The sequence below is a fragment of the Etheostoma cragini genome, chromosome 22 (genome assembly GCF_013103735.1).
Source record: "Etheostoma cragini isolate CJK2018 chromosome 22, CSU_Ecrag_1.0, whole genome shotgun sequence".
NCBI lineage: Eukaryota > Metazoa > Chordata > Actinopteri > Perciformes > Percidae > Etheostoma > Etheostoma cragini.
In genome coordinates this window covers 11,701,451-11,718,908 of record NC_048428.1, presented here as the reverse complement: position 1 = coordinate 11,718,908, position 17,458 = coordinate 11,701,451, and the positions used below count along the sequence as shown (strand labels likewise).

Sequence of the window (17,458 nt, the reverse complement as noted above, 5' to 3'; positions counted from 1 at the left end):
ACTTTTTAATAGTGCTAGAATAGCGCCGAAATGGATGCCAATAAGATTCTGAAATCAATTCAATTTCAATTCCATTTTGTTTATAGTATCAATTCATAACATGAGTTATCTCAAGACACTTTACAGAAAGAGCAGGTCTAGACCATACTCCAGAATTTACAAGGACCCAACAGTTGTAGCATCCTCCAGAGCAAGCAACAGTGCGACAGTGGCGAGGAAAAACTTCCCCTTTGGGAAGAAACCTCGGACAGACCCAGGCTCTTGGTGTGTTTAAAAAAGTTGCAAAATGGTTCCATTGACAAGACCAAAGTAATCTATGTGTTTTGTCATTGTGAACTGAGCTATCATCGAAGCCCGTACAGTCTGGAATACCACTTGATGTACAAGCACACAGCTGATGCGGATTCTCCGCCCCCTCGTCAAAGTATTTTTTCACCCTTTTAATGATGGACAGTGTTACATTGTGTGAGAGATTATTTGTTTGAATGACTGCGTCAAGTGAGAATGTTACGCGTGATATTGAACACAACAGTAAGCTTTATGCCACTGTTGTTTTCAACAACAACAAATAATTTGCATAAAGCAAGCCGATCCACTTTTCCATGTCGATAAGAGCATTAAAATGAGAAAAAATAATTGGACAAAAAGAAATCAAGGGACATTTAGAAAAGATACAAATGTGCGATTAATTGCAAGTTAACTAGGACATTAATGTGATTAATCTTGATTAAATATTTTTTATCGTTTGACAGCACTACTTGTTAATAAACTGTCTGTACACTTACAAAGGTCTCAATGCTTCGGTTTACATGGTGGGATCCTCATTATGCTATTTGAAAAATAAGTGTGGTGCTATTTTGAGCCTTGTTAGTGGAATAGAAATGGGGATTTACCCTAGCGTTAGCAGCTAGCAACAGGTTTGCGGCAGGTTGGTTCAAGTTACAGACAGAATCAATTGGATGAAAGCATGAAAACGTGTCCCAGAGAGCAATCGACTCGGTGCACACATGTTATTAACCCCTAGGTTTATTTTGCGCCGGAATTGTCCTTTTAAGATACCACCGCCTTTAGTGCAGTGCAAGTAGATTATCCCTCACTGGTTTCCCAATCTTGAATTTGATCACAATCAGTTGAAATATGCAGCTAAGCCAGCTGCCAGCAACTGTGCCCATTGTAAAGTTTTATTTGAAGGTTAAATCCATAACTTTCCACACAGTGTTACCCTCTTCAGAAACAAGGGCAGTTGCAATGAGGTTATGATCCACAGCAATGATGGCAGTTCTTGAGTTGGCAGTTGAGTTGTAGTTAGAGTTTTGAAAATAAATAAGCCTCTGTTGCTTTACTTTGGAAAAATGCATTGTTTGTTTAAATCAGTGAACGTAATATTAATATGTTGTTGGCACAGTGTGTGTTTTGCTTATTTTGGGTGGTTTCTGTGCAAATCCTGATTGGGTTTTCATTAAATGTCAGAGGAACTTCATAAAATAGAGGCCACGGTTTGCCTTTTGGTTCAGATGTGTGAAGCTGAGTAATCATAGTATTTCCCTCCAATAAACTAACAGATGGGATCAGGGGAGAGGCATTAGCTACCGTCACAAAAGAGTTTACATGAGAGCAGGGGATGTCCACCGGTAAGTCTGTCTTTGGTGCCAATGGTTTCTTTAAACGTTTGTAATGGAACAGGGCAAACTCCTTCTCAATCACTTTCCCACCTCTGTCATTGTCTTTTTTTTTGCTTTGAGCAATCTGTGCAGCAACTTGTCCAGCATGATTTGCCAGCTAACCAAAGAACAGCGTGTCATTACATTGGACTGGAACCTTTATTTGATCCTACTTTTTTAGTATATATATATATATATATATATATATATATATATATATATATATATATATATATATATATACCCATTCTGATTCAGAATTTTACAGTAATGTGCCTACTACACCCCCACCCCTAACACACACACTCCCTCTATCAGACACAAAAAGACAATTTGAGAAAATTAAAAATCTTTTAAACGTATGTAGTAATCTCACGCTTTTTCAACCGACATTTCTATGTAACTCAATTGATGCATGACTGCTTCCATTAACTTCTGATCCCTGAGTTGGTATAAATACTCTTTTCAATTTAGATAGTGGCGAGTAGTGAATGGGCCGTTGCGTTGCTGTGCATGTAGAGTACCGACCTTTGCCAGACTTCTTAAGGAATCATTCATGCTTTTATGATAAAACCTGTGTTCCCCCACTGCAGCTTTGCCGACACATTCAAAGAACCAGCTGTCTCCGGTGACGTGGAGACACACATCTCTCAATCTTTTATGATGACAACAGCCGGAAATTGCATGTGTAAATCTTTTATAGCACAACTCTGTGCCACATATCATAGTTCTTTAATCATTCTAAGTCATCTCAATCAATTTGCCTTCCCTTTTTTTTGTAAGCAGATGCCAGTTATTAATCTTTTCCATCATCCACTTCTTCCCTCACTTACCCAGCGTGTATGCAGTGCTGGAGCAACCTTGTATTTTTGCCCTCAAACCCATTCCTCTGAGGCTCATAGCTTCTAAGTGTGTGCGAGAAAGTGAGCGCGAGAGATTGTGACACTCTAATGGGGTTTATCAAAGTCAACCTGAATACTCTTACAGTGTGGGCCTGAACATCAAAGCCTAGTTTCCACTCCACTGCCAACTACTCTGGACATCCATCAAACACGGAGGCAGGGGAAAGCCTAAATTGACTAAATTGGAGGACGGGAATGTTTGCATAGTAAGGACAAATACTCTGACGAAGGTCTAATACCAGCGTGTTAATGTGACTGTGATAAAACCAGAAATTTCGGGAAGCTGGCTCAGAGGTTTTGCAAGAAGCTCCTTTGTATTTGAAACTGCGGGAAAAAAATGAAGGAGCCGTCATCCTCGTCTGTAAATTATGCTAGAATGCTGCAAGGTCTGCTCTAACATATTTTATGACATGCTATCGATTCAAGAGAAGATGAAAGGAAATGCTGTGTGATTTGATTTCTCATTCAGGGGTCTTAATTCCCCTTGACACGCATTGAGAAACAGACGGTCCTTTTGATTGCAGTGAATCTGACCAGCAGGGTTATTCTCTCTGGGAGATCAGAGTGTTTCTCCCCATTTTTAATTAGACTTCAAAGGTTACATGCAGAAATAAAGGCAGTATATATACAGTATATATATTCAACTTTTTGATTGATGTGGATGCACTTTAATCCATCATGAATCTGTGTGTGTTGTGCGTGAGTCCATTTGGATGGAGAGTAATGTTTGCATACTTTTATTGGCAGTGATAAATGAAAGTGTATTTTTATAATAAATAAAATATTAACGTTCTGCACAGTAAACCCGTGTAAAGTGATGAAAATACATTATGCGAATTGCAATTTACATTCTCCACTGATCACAGAAACAGATATTTGCAAAAGGATGATCGTACTTCACTTTGAATTGCATTTACATATCATCTTAACCCAAATGTTACCACTCTTAAATGGTGCTCTTCAGGTTAGAGCTGGGCACCGTATAGAAATGGATTTTGGTATTATGCTGCAGCGCGGTGCAATTACAGCCCCCCTTGTTGGGTGCATTTATGGCTGTAATATTGTGAAAGGCGAGGTTACAGATGAGATAAAGGGAGCATATTGACCGTGTGCTTCAGTTTGTAGCCGAGTGGAGCAGGAAAGTGCACAGTCTCTTACGAGAAGCAACGTAATATGTTCTTAACAATTAAAATGGTCTCCTCAAAGTGCTTGCAAATCAACTTAGTAATGCTATAGACATGGCAATGATGCCTTCATAATAAAAAGAAAATACAGTTAATTTACCTGTGTGTATTTCAAAAGTCTAAAGCCACAGTAGCAGGTCTGTGAGGCTGCACTCAGACAGCTGTTCTAAATGCTAACATGCTCACAATGCTAACATGCTGATGTTCTCATGTGTATGAGGTGTTAACCATGTTCACCATCTTAATTTAGCATGCTAACATTAATTTATTAATTTATTTATTATCAATGGGATACATATCAAGATTAATTTTATATGATTCAAAAACATATTATTGGCCAATATACTTAGTTGTTTTTACTAATAAATATCAGTTATGGCCCCCAAAATCCAGAATGGGTCGGGACAAACATGCTCACGCACAAAACATTCACATACCATATTCTTCTACCAAATGCAGCAGTGTAGATGCAGTGTAAGCTAACTGCAAAGGCCAATGCACCAGTGACACACATACACATGCACACACACCTTAACTGTATAGTTATTGATTGCTCCCCTCTATTTTGCTGAGACAGATGCTGTTTCTCCCAGGATGGTACTAGACCACTTGGCTGGTGGCCTTCCTCTCTCCCTTTCTTGCTAGATAGCTATCCTTCATCAGCAGCCACAGGCACGCACACACACACATGCCCACCTCGAGTCATCACATCACTACTAATCAGCTGCCTCTCTTACGTGAATTTAGACAGCTTGCAGTCCTTCAGTTTTTTTCCTCATCTCTCTGCTTCTGTCAGCCTCAGTGTTGCCCATTCCCCATCATTTGCTTTTTCCATTTCTCGATAATGTTTAATAGCTTGTATTCTTTCACTTTCCTCCTTCTCTCCAGCCCCTGCCATTTCTACACCATCTGCTGTTGCTTTATTCTCTTTCTACTCCAAAAACCTTGTCTCACTTTCTTGACAGCAAGGACCCATTTTTCTTGCCCGTGTCAGTCTTTGTGTGTCAGCCTGTTATTCATGCCATTTTGCAGAGGACAGGTTGTACCCTGCCTCTGTCTCTTAGCACCATCTTGGGCATCTTGCTGAGTTACCACTCACCCTTGGTTTGTACTGTCTCTGTCATACTAGATAACTTACAAAGCTGCTTCACTGTTTGTCTTCCTTTTTACTGCTTCATTACCAAAATTCAATATAGTTAAGAGCACATAATTCAACTGTGCTGTTGTTTTCCTGAATTAGGGATGCAACTCTGATTAATCTTTGGTATTGAGCAATTAATTCTTAAGGCTATAAAATGGCCTACCCTGCATAGTTGCTGAATTCTTGCAATATTATAAGATGCGAGAATCATGGGATCACCTGTCACATGAAAATCCATCTTGTCATGTTTGTGGGTCGAACTACCAGCTTACCGAACCAAATCCGCGTCCAGTGAGAAGCTACTTGCACCTTCTGGCATGGTTTAGGGTTGTGTGTGTGTGTGTGTGTGTGGCGGCCGCGACTGTTGGTACAAAACAACTATGGTGGATATGATAAACAGATGGTTCATCCAATAACCTGGCAGGTATTTTTTTTTAAAGTGCCTGCCCTTTTCCAAACAGTTTCCAATGACGGCTTCCCAGATGGTTTGGTAATAAAATGGCAGGAAATGGCGACTTTTGTGCCCCCTAAAGATGCATCCACAATTCCCTTGTTTTGTCCGACCATCAGTCTAAAATCCAGAGATTTTCAGTGTACACTGATATCAAATAGAAAAAATCAGTAAATCTCCACTTTTGAGACTCAAAAAATGACTTAAAATCAAGTGATTACTACATGTTTTGCTGTTTTAATTTTCCAGTGATTGATTCATTGAATAATCCCCTCAACCCTAACCTGTAAACAGCATCTAAAGGAAGTGTGCAAGTGTAAAAACATTGTGCACCTTTGTGGCAAATATTTATACCAATATCCACCTTGTATATAGTCATAAAAATACAACCTGTTATGATTAACAAATTAAAAGTGAAAACAGAAATGTCTCTGAATATCTCCCAATGTTTTTACAAACAACATTCCGCTTACTCAGGATAATCCAGAGACATAATCTTCATTGACACAACATTAAATTGACTAAGTATTTCATGTGAAAAATGTATAATGTGTGAGTATTTTAGGGTACAAGATGTACTAAGTAGCTCCCCACACACTGTATGTTTCTGACTCAAAATGTAGATTTTTGTTGGGTTATTGAACAGACAGGCATGTTTCTAGCAACAGAGCTGTTTGGATTGGAGGAGTAGGTTAGGTTTAGCTTTGTATTACACTGCTTTTGGAGAAATAAGCAATGGAGGAAATGAAGCTTTGGGATGTGATAAAATGAATATTGATTGCTGTCCTTTTACAAATACATTTAATGTAAAGAAAGTTGTTTCAGGCATCACAGAAAAACTCCCAAAGATGCATCGTAAGTGAGATTTTAATTAAGTCAAACATAATGCGCACATCACCTTTCATGTTGAGCCGCGTGGATACAATTCCTTATTAAAAAGCCTCCGTTAAACTTAACCATTAATGCAGCAGTAAATGATGTTTTAGGCATCCCTCTTGTCCCCAGAAGGCTCCCTTGTTGTCTAACAAGTGAACTGTGACCTGTTGAGTAATTTGGTTGTAGGAACCACAGTTGGAACAGCTTAACAAGCAGTAATCTCCTCATCTGGCACTATGTGCCGTGTCAAGCACAAGTGGGCTTTATTTCACTTATTCATCGGCATCCATCAAAAAGAGATGGAACTATTTTTAACTTTAGCACCTGTGAAATAATGCATGTGAGGAAAGGATAATGAATGATCATAGCAGGTGTCAGAAGTATTCTGGTTTAAAGCCTCAGGGCTGAGGAAAATTGGACAGATCTTGCTGTGTTTATTTATTCATGCACGAATCTGGCAGACATGTAGCAAAAGCTATGTTGCTGTACAGCTTTCCTGCTGCTTAGACCCCTTCAGCTAGTGCTATGAGCTTGTGCTTGGCTAGCTTCCTGTTGCCTTCTTATTGTGCTGGTGGCAGGCAAGAGTCCCATTGCCAAGTAGGTCTTATCCTTCCTTAAAGCTGCAAGTATTATTTAGAGAGAAAAAAAGCACTGTCACTGCTTATAAATGAGAACATTTTTATCTCCTGCAAACTTAAATTGCAGCTGAACTGTATTTTTCAAGAAGTCAGAGTTTCTTGTTAAAGATCTATAAAATCTAATTCTCTTTACAAATCACTACTTGTTAAGTAAAGCTGTACTTGTGTGTGTTCTCCAAACTCTTATTTTAAATAGTGACTGCTAACAAATTTGAATTTCCAATGACAGTAAGAGGAAAATAAGCCTAATTTAAAACTATTGATGTTGCCAAATGTTTAAGAAAGCCTAAGGAGGAAAAACACTTTAGTTGTGCTTTCCCATTAGCTTTTCTTTTTTTTGCACCCTACACCTTGCAAACAAGCACACTCTGATGCACACCAAGCACACCCGCAGTAAAACGTGCACAGAGAGAAGAACCTGTCGCAGACACTGCATCAGAATCTGTACTGACATAGAGCAGATTTTTGAAGCTCTTAGTGTAAGTAATGATTAAATTGTGAGTCTCTCAGTGAAAGAGGTTATAAAAGTTTTTAACTTCACTGGCGAGAGAGAGGGCCAGTGATGTGTTCCTCGCAGAGGCAAGGGGAGCTGGGTATTCATTTAATGGATGCACACACAGATACACCGATATTTAGTAAATGTATATACTAAACATCTGTACCGGTATATAGCCACAGTGTAAGCATACCGTCTATACTGTAAAATACACACAGATGCTCCATTAATGTCAAGCAACAGTGATTTCAAATGTGCCCTCATAAATCTCAGGCAAACTCATAAACACTAATATACAGCGGCTCATTTACACTCTGTGCCATGCTCTGATGAAAATTTTATGAAGTGAATGAGGACCCCCATCTTTGTCATGTCTTAATGTCTTAGTGGACTTTATGGGTTTGTGAGACACATGGAGTACAAACATTTGCATCTGTTTATTTGAAGAGATGGGCATATTTGCCATATCAGGAAGCTTGAGACACATCAGGCAAGTTATCACGCAACGTTTGGACAATTCTAAATGTACTTTTAAAAGTAATTTCTATGCTTTGTACAGAACAAGCTGGTTCCACACATATTATTGTAGATAATTTTTAGTTGCCTTCTGGTTTTAACAAGAGCATGTGATAGTAAATCATGTCTATACTGACTTTGATATGTGCATATACAGACCTGAAGGCAGTGTAGAAGAGACTAAGTGGTTTTGGAGGTCATTTGAAAACCTTGTTGTACTCACCAGTTTTGATTCAGCTTTATTGATTGTCATCTTAATCATACATCTGACAGCAGGAAGTAGGTGACTTAAATAAATAAAAAACTTGAATCATTCAAACTGACATTCTATTGGTTAGGCACTGGATGGGAGTTGCAGACTAAGGCCCTGATCAGACAGAAAGCTTTTTAGCAGCCATAGCTTACTGCTTTTGCAACATTATTTGCTTTTTTCTAAGTGTCTAATCAGAGGAATTGAGAAACAATATCAAATATAAAAAAACACATGCCTTCTATTGAATTTAAATGCACAAGATGTTATTTCAGAGCATTGGTTATTTTTTCCGAATAGCAATGTCATCATGACCTGCAAGTCGGCCTTTTAACAGCCATTGCAGCATTGTGTATCACAGTGACATTGTTGCCCTTATTGTCTTTCTTGACATCGATGTCATGTTACTAGAAAGGCAACACTCAACACTCCTGATGCAAAGTGATGCCAGGCATGTGTGTGGTTGACATGATACAAGTCTGGTGTCCTTGTTTCTGGCTTGTCAACACTCTCATGAGTCCATGACCTTAGAACCTCACAATGACAGCGGAGCACAGAGACCACAGAGCCAGAAACGTACTCTAAAACGGTTTATGTCAAACACATGAACTCCAGGATATAGGGCTTTGATGTTAAACAGTCCCCAATACAATGTTTGTGTTGGACACAAGGTTTGAGGGGTGGAAATGTTGACAGTATGTAATACAATGGTTCAGTGACGCCTGTTTGACACTTTCAACTCAAAAATGATGGCTGAAGGATGAAGGAGAGGAAGGCTTTCCTAACCCCTCTCTGTTCTGCACCACGGGATAGAAAGCACAAGTGGAAGAGTTTGACAGGACAGGAAGGAGAGAGGCTGGCGTGTTGACAGCTCCTCTCTCTCTCTCTCTCTCTCTCTCTCTCTCTCACTCTCTCTCTCTCTCTCTCTCTCTCTCTCTCTCTCTCTCTCTCTCTCTGTCACACACACAAGTATATTTACATAAAAAGAAGAAGGGTTGATTCTAATACAAATATCTGCTCTGTCTAAAGCCTGTCAAAGGTTGGGTGTATTGCTTTTTTCATCATTAAAAAGCATAGGTGCCCTGTCAATAAACTATCACACGGGCAGGTTAACTATAAAGTCAGGTTTTAGGTTGCAAAGTGTTCCAGGAGCGCCTGGAATAGCATTGTTAAATTTGTAGCAAGATAATATTAAAAGTATACTGCAGGAGCTAATAGGCAAATCTATCAAAAACTATAAGTATGTAGAGCTCGTAGAGAAAGATCTGTCAAAGATGACCTTTTTTCACATTGTTTTCCAGATTAAATTAATCAGCCACATTTTTTTAAATATGGATGATGAATAAGTAGGTTGTGTTTTTTTTATGTCTGATAGTGTTTTAAAATAAATCAACAACAAGTAAAAAACAAAAGAAAATACAGCTTATATACTTAAAACAATATTGTCATCCCTTTTATACAATTGCGTTATCCTAATAGTATCTGCCTCCACGGTATAGGCTACAGTAAAACATCTGCAATCTTAATATATCTCGACAAGCAGATGTCTCCATTGATAGCTGCAACAGTTTCTCTCCTTTTATCCATAAAAGAAGCAGATGCTTCAGTGAGGTGCCCGGGGGTTGAGTGCAGTGGTTTACAACAGAAATGAAAATAGATGGATACTGAAGAGGATGTGGATTTGAATGAGGTCGGAAAGAGACGCAGCAACAAATCAGTTATTAGACTTTTCCCCCTTGCTCTCACTCCTCTGAGACTTCGTGAGTGTCCAGGCTTGGAGTTGCTACATTTCAGGGACATCCTAAGCGCTAGGGACACATATAGATTAGCCTTCAAGGGCAGTCAAGCCCATCGGTGCTGACTGATTATAGATTCTGCTTTAATTCTGCATCGACTAAGGATATCAGTGGAAGGGGACAGTGCCTCTGGATACTTCCTACAGTCACAGTCAATACTACAGTCAAAATTTCACCAGATAGCATATACTATCACTGGTGCACCACAGAAACTTTGATTTACTTTTTTTCAGTAAGATCATGTTTTATATTCATAGTGGTAAACTTTTCTTGCTTGGAAATGCTCACTTCTTTCATTCACAGAAGAAAAGTTAACGGAAGCTTTGGTCCTACAGGAAGAGAGCATCTTCCAGCAGGTCAGACCGGGCTTTCTGCATGAACAATCCCAACCACTTGAGGTGCCTATGCAGTGTTGACTTACTACATAATACCATTTACATTAAGTAATATTTATTAATATTCAAAATTTTCCAGTGTCTCATACTGAAGCAGATTAAAGGCTAAAGCGCCATCATTGCCCACTGCCTTACCCTATAGCCTACTGTAGGTTAACAAAAGTGCTCATATTATGCTCATTTTCAGGTTCATAACTGTATTTAGAGGTTATATCAGAATAGGTTTACAAGGTTTAATAAAAAAAGACATTTTGTTGCACTGCACATTGTTGCATCTCCTCTTTTCACCTTGTGTGTTGAGCTCTCCGTTTTAGCTACCAAGTGAGGCATCTTCCTTCTTTTCCATCTATGTTGCGAGTCGCACATGCACAGCACTCAGGTCAGCCGTACTATCAAGTCAGAAGCAGAGCATGAGGGCATGCCAAGCTAGCAGGGCAATTCATAATTCGTTACATAAAACGTTAAAGAGCAGTTTAAAACCCTTAAAAAATTAAAAACAGATAAAACACGAGAATACAGTTTATAATGCAGTATATAAAATGTATAATTATTTAAAACAAAGCAACATAAAAAAACAGTCTTCAGCCTTGATTTAAAGAGCTGAGAATTGCGGACAGGTTTTCTGGTAGTTTGTTCCAGATATGTGGAGCAAAAAAACTGAACGCTGCTTTGGACGTGATTGTCCATCAGTGGTTACGGTGCGGTCTCTGGCAGCTCTCCAGTCTTTTTAGAAGGCCTTTCAGTGGCCTTTGCTGACTGAAAAAAGGAGCCTGTCACCAAAGATGTGTCCATATGGGAGCATGTCAGAGCAGTCATAAAAGCAATGACAGCACACAGGACGACCAAATGGAACATCTGGACGCTCAAAGCCGAGGGTACTACTATATGCACCCGAGGGTACTACTATATGCACAGACATACAGTTCTTTTACACATACAGACATCACACATACAGATACTGTACATACAGGCCCCTGCATGGACTCTCACTCTAGGATGTCTTAGACAAGGTATGATTGACCACAACACCATAACAACCTCATATCTCACCCTCCTCTCAGTGAAATTGGTCAGAATCGGCAGTGATCAGTCATGTGCTGGATGAGGTTGCACTGACATGTATTCTGTGACAATGAAGCAGCTCTCCCTCATAGCATGATGATGCTGAGACTGCAGGAGACGGTCATAGAGTGTGGGTGGGTTTTAGTTCATAGTATATCAGTGGCTCAATGTGCATGCTGATATTTGTTGCTGTGCCAACAGGGACTTAATCACTGCAGTGAGTGGAGGTATATTTATATGTGCAAACCTATTTGTGTCTTTACGCGAAAGTGGAGGAATTTACCATTATGTTTTGTTGTAATGAATAAATCTTAAGTCTTTTACAATGGATTTAATGGACCAGTTTGACATTTTTTTGAAATACGCTTGTATGCTTTCTTGTCTTTAAATTGAATACAAATCTACCGCCTTGGTTGGAGGTACCAAAAGATGTAACATTTTGTGTTGTGCAACTCACATCTGCACTTGACTCACATTGGGTAGTGACAACACATTCGTCCAATCAGCTGCCGGTTTAAATGTTTTGGGCGACAATACAGATTAGCGCAGCCTGATGTTATGGAGACGTATTACGTCAGAATGTCATCTCCCATTCTCTTTAAAAGAGGGTGCAAGATGGGGCCCTCAATGACCTTGTCAATGTAAGCTCAATTTGCTGCCTATGTTTCTGACTTTGATAAAAGAAATTACATGTAGGTGTATAATATAGATTAAATACACATTCACACCTTGTTTTAAACTCCCAGAAATGTGTTATCTGTATGCAAGTGTGCAAGTAGATGCATACACCGGCTTTGAAGTCGTAGTACTGTGTTATTGATTATTGGCTCCCAGTGCCATCAATAAGTATGATTGCAGTCCGAGATGAAAGCAGTGCAACCATGACTGTAAATGTACAGAAGTGCTGAGCTTTAAGACCTGGATCAGTGTGATAGAGGAATTGACAGATGCTCATTCTGACCTTCTCTGCTCCGCTGTGACTCCAGGAAAGAAATACTTTACTCAGCTTTATTGTTTTTTATTTTTTTGACACAAGGTTACACAGAGTAGACGCTCTGCGTTTGATTTTTTCCTTGAGAAGCACCTTTTGGATTTTAATGTCCTCTTGGGGGTGAAGCAGCAGCTAAGAACGTGTGTAAAATGTGGGACTTATGTAGTTGCTTCATTTCACAGTTTCTGTGTTACATGAATCGGCTTTCATTGGATATTTAGCACAATATTTATCTTAAGTGAATTGATGATTGATGAATTCAAGCTTGAGTGCTTTAAACCTGCCTACAGTGGCATGTGATGCATAAATCAAGATGAAACAAGAAAGGTTCCTTACATTTTCTTAACATTTTATTAAGTATTTTTATCAAACTGTCAAAAATAGTATGTCTATAACTGTCAATAATACAATGAATAAAATGCAAATAAAAGAGGGGTTCAAATTATTGAAATAATTCAGGCGTGTGGATTTCTAAAGCCACTCCCATTTGACTCATAGTTGAGGCATTTTGGCTGTTTCATTGTTCCCAAATTGTTGGCAAAATGAAGTCCAGCACTGCGGTCTCCCTCCATTACCCTCTAGTCTGCTCTGCTGGGAGTTGTTGGAATCAGTAAAACCTAAATTTGCGAGTGTAAATGCAGTTTTCAGTGTGCAGATGGAAATTTTATTTCTATTAGTATGTGACTAATGTACCACCCTGCCGTTCTCCAGCATCCCTCTCGCTGTTGATTACATTCACTTATTCGGGTGTTAGGGCCATGCCTTAAAAACATGCTCCACTGCAAGTAAAGCACTCAGCCTGGTTATAATGTTTAACTTCTCTAGGTGATTACTTACCAGGCAATACCATTAAGGTATGCAATTCCATACTTTGTATGACGTTTTGGGAGAATTGACACAATCGCTGATGGACACAAAGTGAATTTCCAAACAAAAGCCAATTAAATGATTGTTCCACATGATGTGAAGCCAGATTCAGTAGTTTGCTGCCAGACATTCTGTCGAGCAGTCTTTCCAAAAATAATTTGCTGACTGGCGTAAATATTTCCGGCCTGTTATGGCCTTAATGCACAATACATATTTGTTGGTCAAATTTAGCAGGATAAGTGTTTTGGAAATAGACTGCATGTCAGCAAGGGTATGAGCAAGGCAGAGTAACGCAGAACAATGAGTACAGTATATGACTTTTATTATGAGCTTATGATTTTGTAGGGAGGAAATGAATCCCATGAATCCAATTCTAACTGATCCAACCTACTTTTATCGTCATGAAGAAACGATTATGTAAACAAATGTGTACATCAAAGAGGAAACTGATCCAGTTTAGTTTGATCAAATGCGGAATTAAAGAACAAGAGGGTCCTAAAGGGTCATATGTGTGCCTACACAGCTGCTGTTTTCCAATACTGGTTGAAGAGACACCAACCCTGCATGGATTATCCTGGAGATCAGTGGAGAGAGACTCGGTCAGATCTAACATAGGTAGCCCACCACACAGAATATTTCCATTCTGATTCAGCCAATTTAACACCTGGTGCATCCCAAAAGACAAGGGTCAAATAATGAAGACAGGAAATCTAAGCTTGTGGGTTTGTGCATATTAGGGTCTAGCAGCTTTGCTTCATCTTTCCCTATGACATGTTGGCCCGGTTACCTGCAATGTTTGTGTGGTCAGAGAAGCCAGTGTTGGGGCGTTAAAACAAGCTGCATCTCCTTGGTGACAACTGACAGCAGCGCCTTGCTGACATGTGTGAACAAGGTGGGGTGGTTATTAGTTGTGAGCCATCAGAGGTGCTGCTGAAGAAAAAAGGTCTCTAAGAACTCTTGTTGCTGCTGATCATCTAATCAGGTGGGAAGAAGCGTAAGGGAGAGGTGAGGTGAGACTGATGTTTTTAGCATGTAGGACTCGTGAACTGAACTAGGAACTGTTTTCAACCAGGCTGCAAGCTACACACAAGATGATAGCCTCATTTGGATGTAGTATGATGTACAGTAGTAAGTCCAGTTGGATTTAGGTAAAGCTGCTATAATCTATATTTTACAAGTGATCACAACCAAGTGTATGCATGGGGGTTGTTTGTAGTGATGAGCTCACATATTTTGCAGTTCCACTCAGTTCTGCAAAGCGTTTTAGCATCTTTTATCTCTAGTTTTGGCTTCCCAGGCCACAACTTTGGCTCAGTCTAATTGGTCTGTTGTTATCATTTTTGGTCACAGTGTTTTTGGTCACAGTGCACACCTCTAAAATCTTTCTTCATGTTCCCTGCCATGCACCATTCGCCAGACAGACAAAGTTGTAGAATAGCAGCTAAAAGAGAGTGGAAGGAGACATTAATAGAGCTAAAAGAGTCTTGCAAGGGGGGCCTCCGATATATGTTTAAAAGATGTTTGGAAAGTTTATTTTTTCAAAATTTTGAATGTATCAATCTGAAAATATACATTAAAAGGAATCTGACATTCCAATAGCAAAGATAAATGTGTGCCTATTTGTGAAAACAAAGTTGAAGACCTTGATCTTGAGAATTAAATTAGCTAGGTCAGGAGTCTCATGTTAAACAGATGTCTTTTTTTTAACTGTTAAAATGAATGCAGTAGAGACCAAGATATCCTGCATTTCAGTCTTGAGAATGGGCCAAGCTCCAAAATCACAGGACACTTCCCATAATGCAACTAGATAGCTTATTTTCCACTGACCTTCCCTGCCTGGTCAACAGCCACATATTGGTGGTGACATAAGGAGTATTTTCTTCGGCTTAATAAAGCTCTTTTTACAGCCTCAGAAGGCATTAGCTGTTTCGTCAGACTGAGGAGTACTCCCTACGACTAGGAGGCTCGGAATCAGTGACCCCGTTTTCATCTGGAGTGATCAGATCACTGATTACATTTGGAGACACACCTTCTCCAGTTCTCCACTTGCGATCGGATCACTCAGATCACATTTTAATACCAGGTCAGAACAGGCCCACTGAAGTGCCCTTTTAAATGATACAATTAACTGTGAAAATGAAATGTAAATTAAAAAATTCCTATGTGTATTGAGTTAAATCTGCTGCTGCTGGTCTCAGTAATTACTTTAGAATACTCATTAATGTTTTCACCACTGGTGCAATATAATAATGTGCCACTCTATAAATGCCTTACTTGTGTACTGGAGAAGTAAAATCCACTCCATACCGTCCAGCCTTGTTTTCCAGAAATAGACGTTAGAAGCAGCTGTCGTAGTAGCTTAATGTGCTTTAGGGATTATGTTCTCAAAAGGAACATGAATGTTGGAAATGCATCTAACATGGCTGACAGTTGTGATTGTTACCAGAACTGTAGGTTTTACAGCTTGCTCTGCCTTTGGAGCTCTTGTTGGTCTACTCAGCTGCATTGGTGGTGTCTTATTCTTAATGTAGCTGTAAATCCTCTTACAGTTCTTTTCAACAATTTGTCAGTAACTTTAGTGATGGAAGAGTGAAAGAAAGCATGGAGCCCTGAGGCCAAAGTCTCAATCTGCGTCTTTCTCCCTGTTTCTTTTTAATCTTTCTCTCTCATAAGCTTTGCTACTTTCAGTCTTTGCCACGTATTTAAATGTTACACCGCACACCCCCTTTATTTTCCTCTGCTCACGGATTCAGTCTATTTTAATTCTAATATTACACACAATTTCACCTTAAAATCCCATTATTTGGAATCTTTAACCATGTTACCATAACTGTTACTGCGCTAACTTGGCTAACAATTTGTTCTGCATTCCTCCCTTAAATCCGATTGTGTTTGCAATGGCCACTAGCTATTGTATATGGCTGCAGTTTATCACTCCACTGGGTCAAATTGTAGCCTGTGGTTGGCATAGAAAAGTCTGTGAGCCACTGATTCCCCCCTGGGCCCTCTGGAACAGATGCAGAGCGGCAGTGAAAATTGAAACAGGACTCTGCTACCTCTCATAATTCCATGACAGCGAAATGAAACACTATCTCAAGAAAGCAATCAGACTCTCAAATTACCTTTGTTGGGGGTGCATTGTTTGCAGATCAGCAAAACTGTCCTTGCTCTGTCTCGTTTTGTCATTGTGTATCTCTCTCTCTCTCTTTCTCTCTCTCTCTCTCCCTCTCTCTCTCTCTCTCTCTCTCTCTCTCTCTCTCTCTCTCTCTCTCTCTCTCTCTCTCTCTCTCTCTCTCTTAAACTCTGATACTCTGTGTGCAGTAATGACTGACAGAGTGGCGATGTTGTGTTGATTTATTGCATGGTTGCCCAAACGGAACGTGCATAGAATGTGTCTGTCATTGGGGCGTCACGTAGATAGAAACATCGGTGATGCCTAGGGACAACTAACTGCTCCATCATGAATGGGTTCCCGCCTGAGCCATCAGTGCATCTAACACACACACAGACACACACACACACACACACACACACGAGTTTGTACAGATAGACAATAAAATGCACGAGCACTAAAAACAAAACATGTTCTCTGCATTGACAAAGCTGCACAGCCATTCAACAGTCAATTTGGCTTGCAATCAGATGTAGTCTCTTATAATTTGTGCCAGAGGTCTAGTGGTGTGTATATGCAGATATATATGAATATATATATATATGGCATTAAATCAGTATTTCACTGATTTAGCACTACACTCCAACAATGTTGTCGAGTTCAGAATGGACAGTTTAAAAATAACAGTGTGGAAATTGACGCTGCACAACCAGAGATATTGTCATGTTTATTCTTCCTTGTCATAATCTGGTGCCCCTATTACCACACAATACAATTCAGCAACTGACAGTGCGGGGGGACATGACGGTGTGTTATGCTCATAGCCTCCAGAAGAGATGGGGTGCGTAACTCCACACCCACAGATTCTTTTCATTTTCAAACTTTTTCAACCTCTATTGATCCTGACTTAAGTGACATAATTTAAAGCAAATTATCAGATTTAGCGCTTGGGCTTTATTCAAACTTTTTCATACATACAATAACACTCCGTAAGACTTGTACAGACAGACATAAACAGATTTTCATCAGAGTACCCCTTTGACGGTGTAGATGGGATGTTTGTTCCCTGTGTTTAGTCTTTAATTCCTTTGCTGTCGTCCCATAACCTGTAAGCAGTAAT

At 39.5% G+C, this 17,458-nt stretch overlaps 1 protein-coding gene across 3 annotated transcripts in view; it reads left to right on the top strand.

Annotated features, from left to right (window-relative positions):
- The window catches only part of neto1l (neuropilin (NRP) and tolloid (TLL)-like 1, like), a 68,425-nt gene that overhangs the window by 18,268 nt on the left and 32,699 nt on the right, over positions 1-17,458 (top strand). The gene's annotated exons all lie outside the window — the stretch shown is intronic.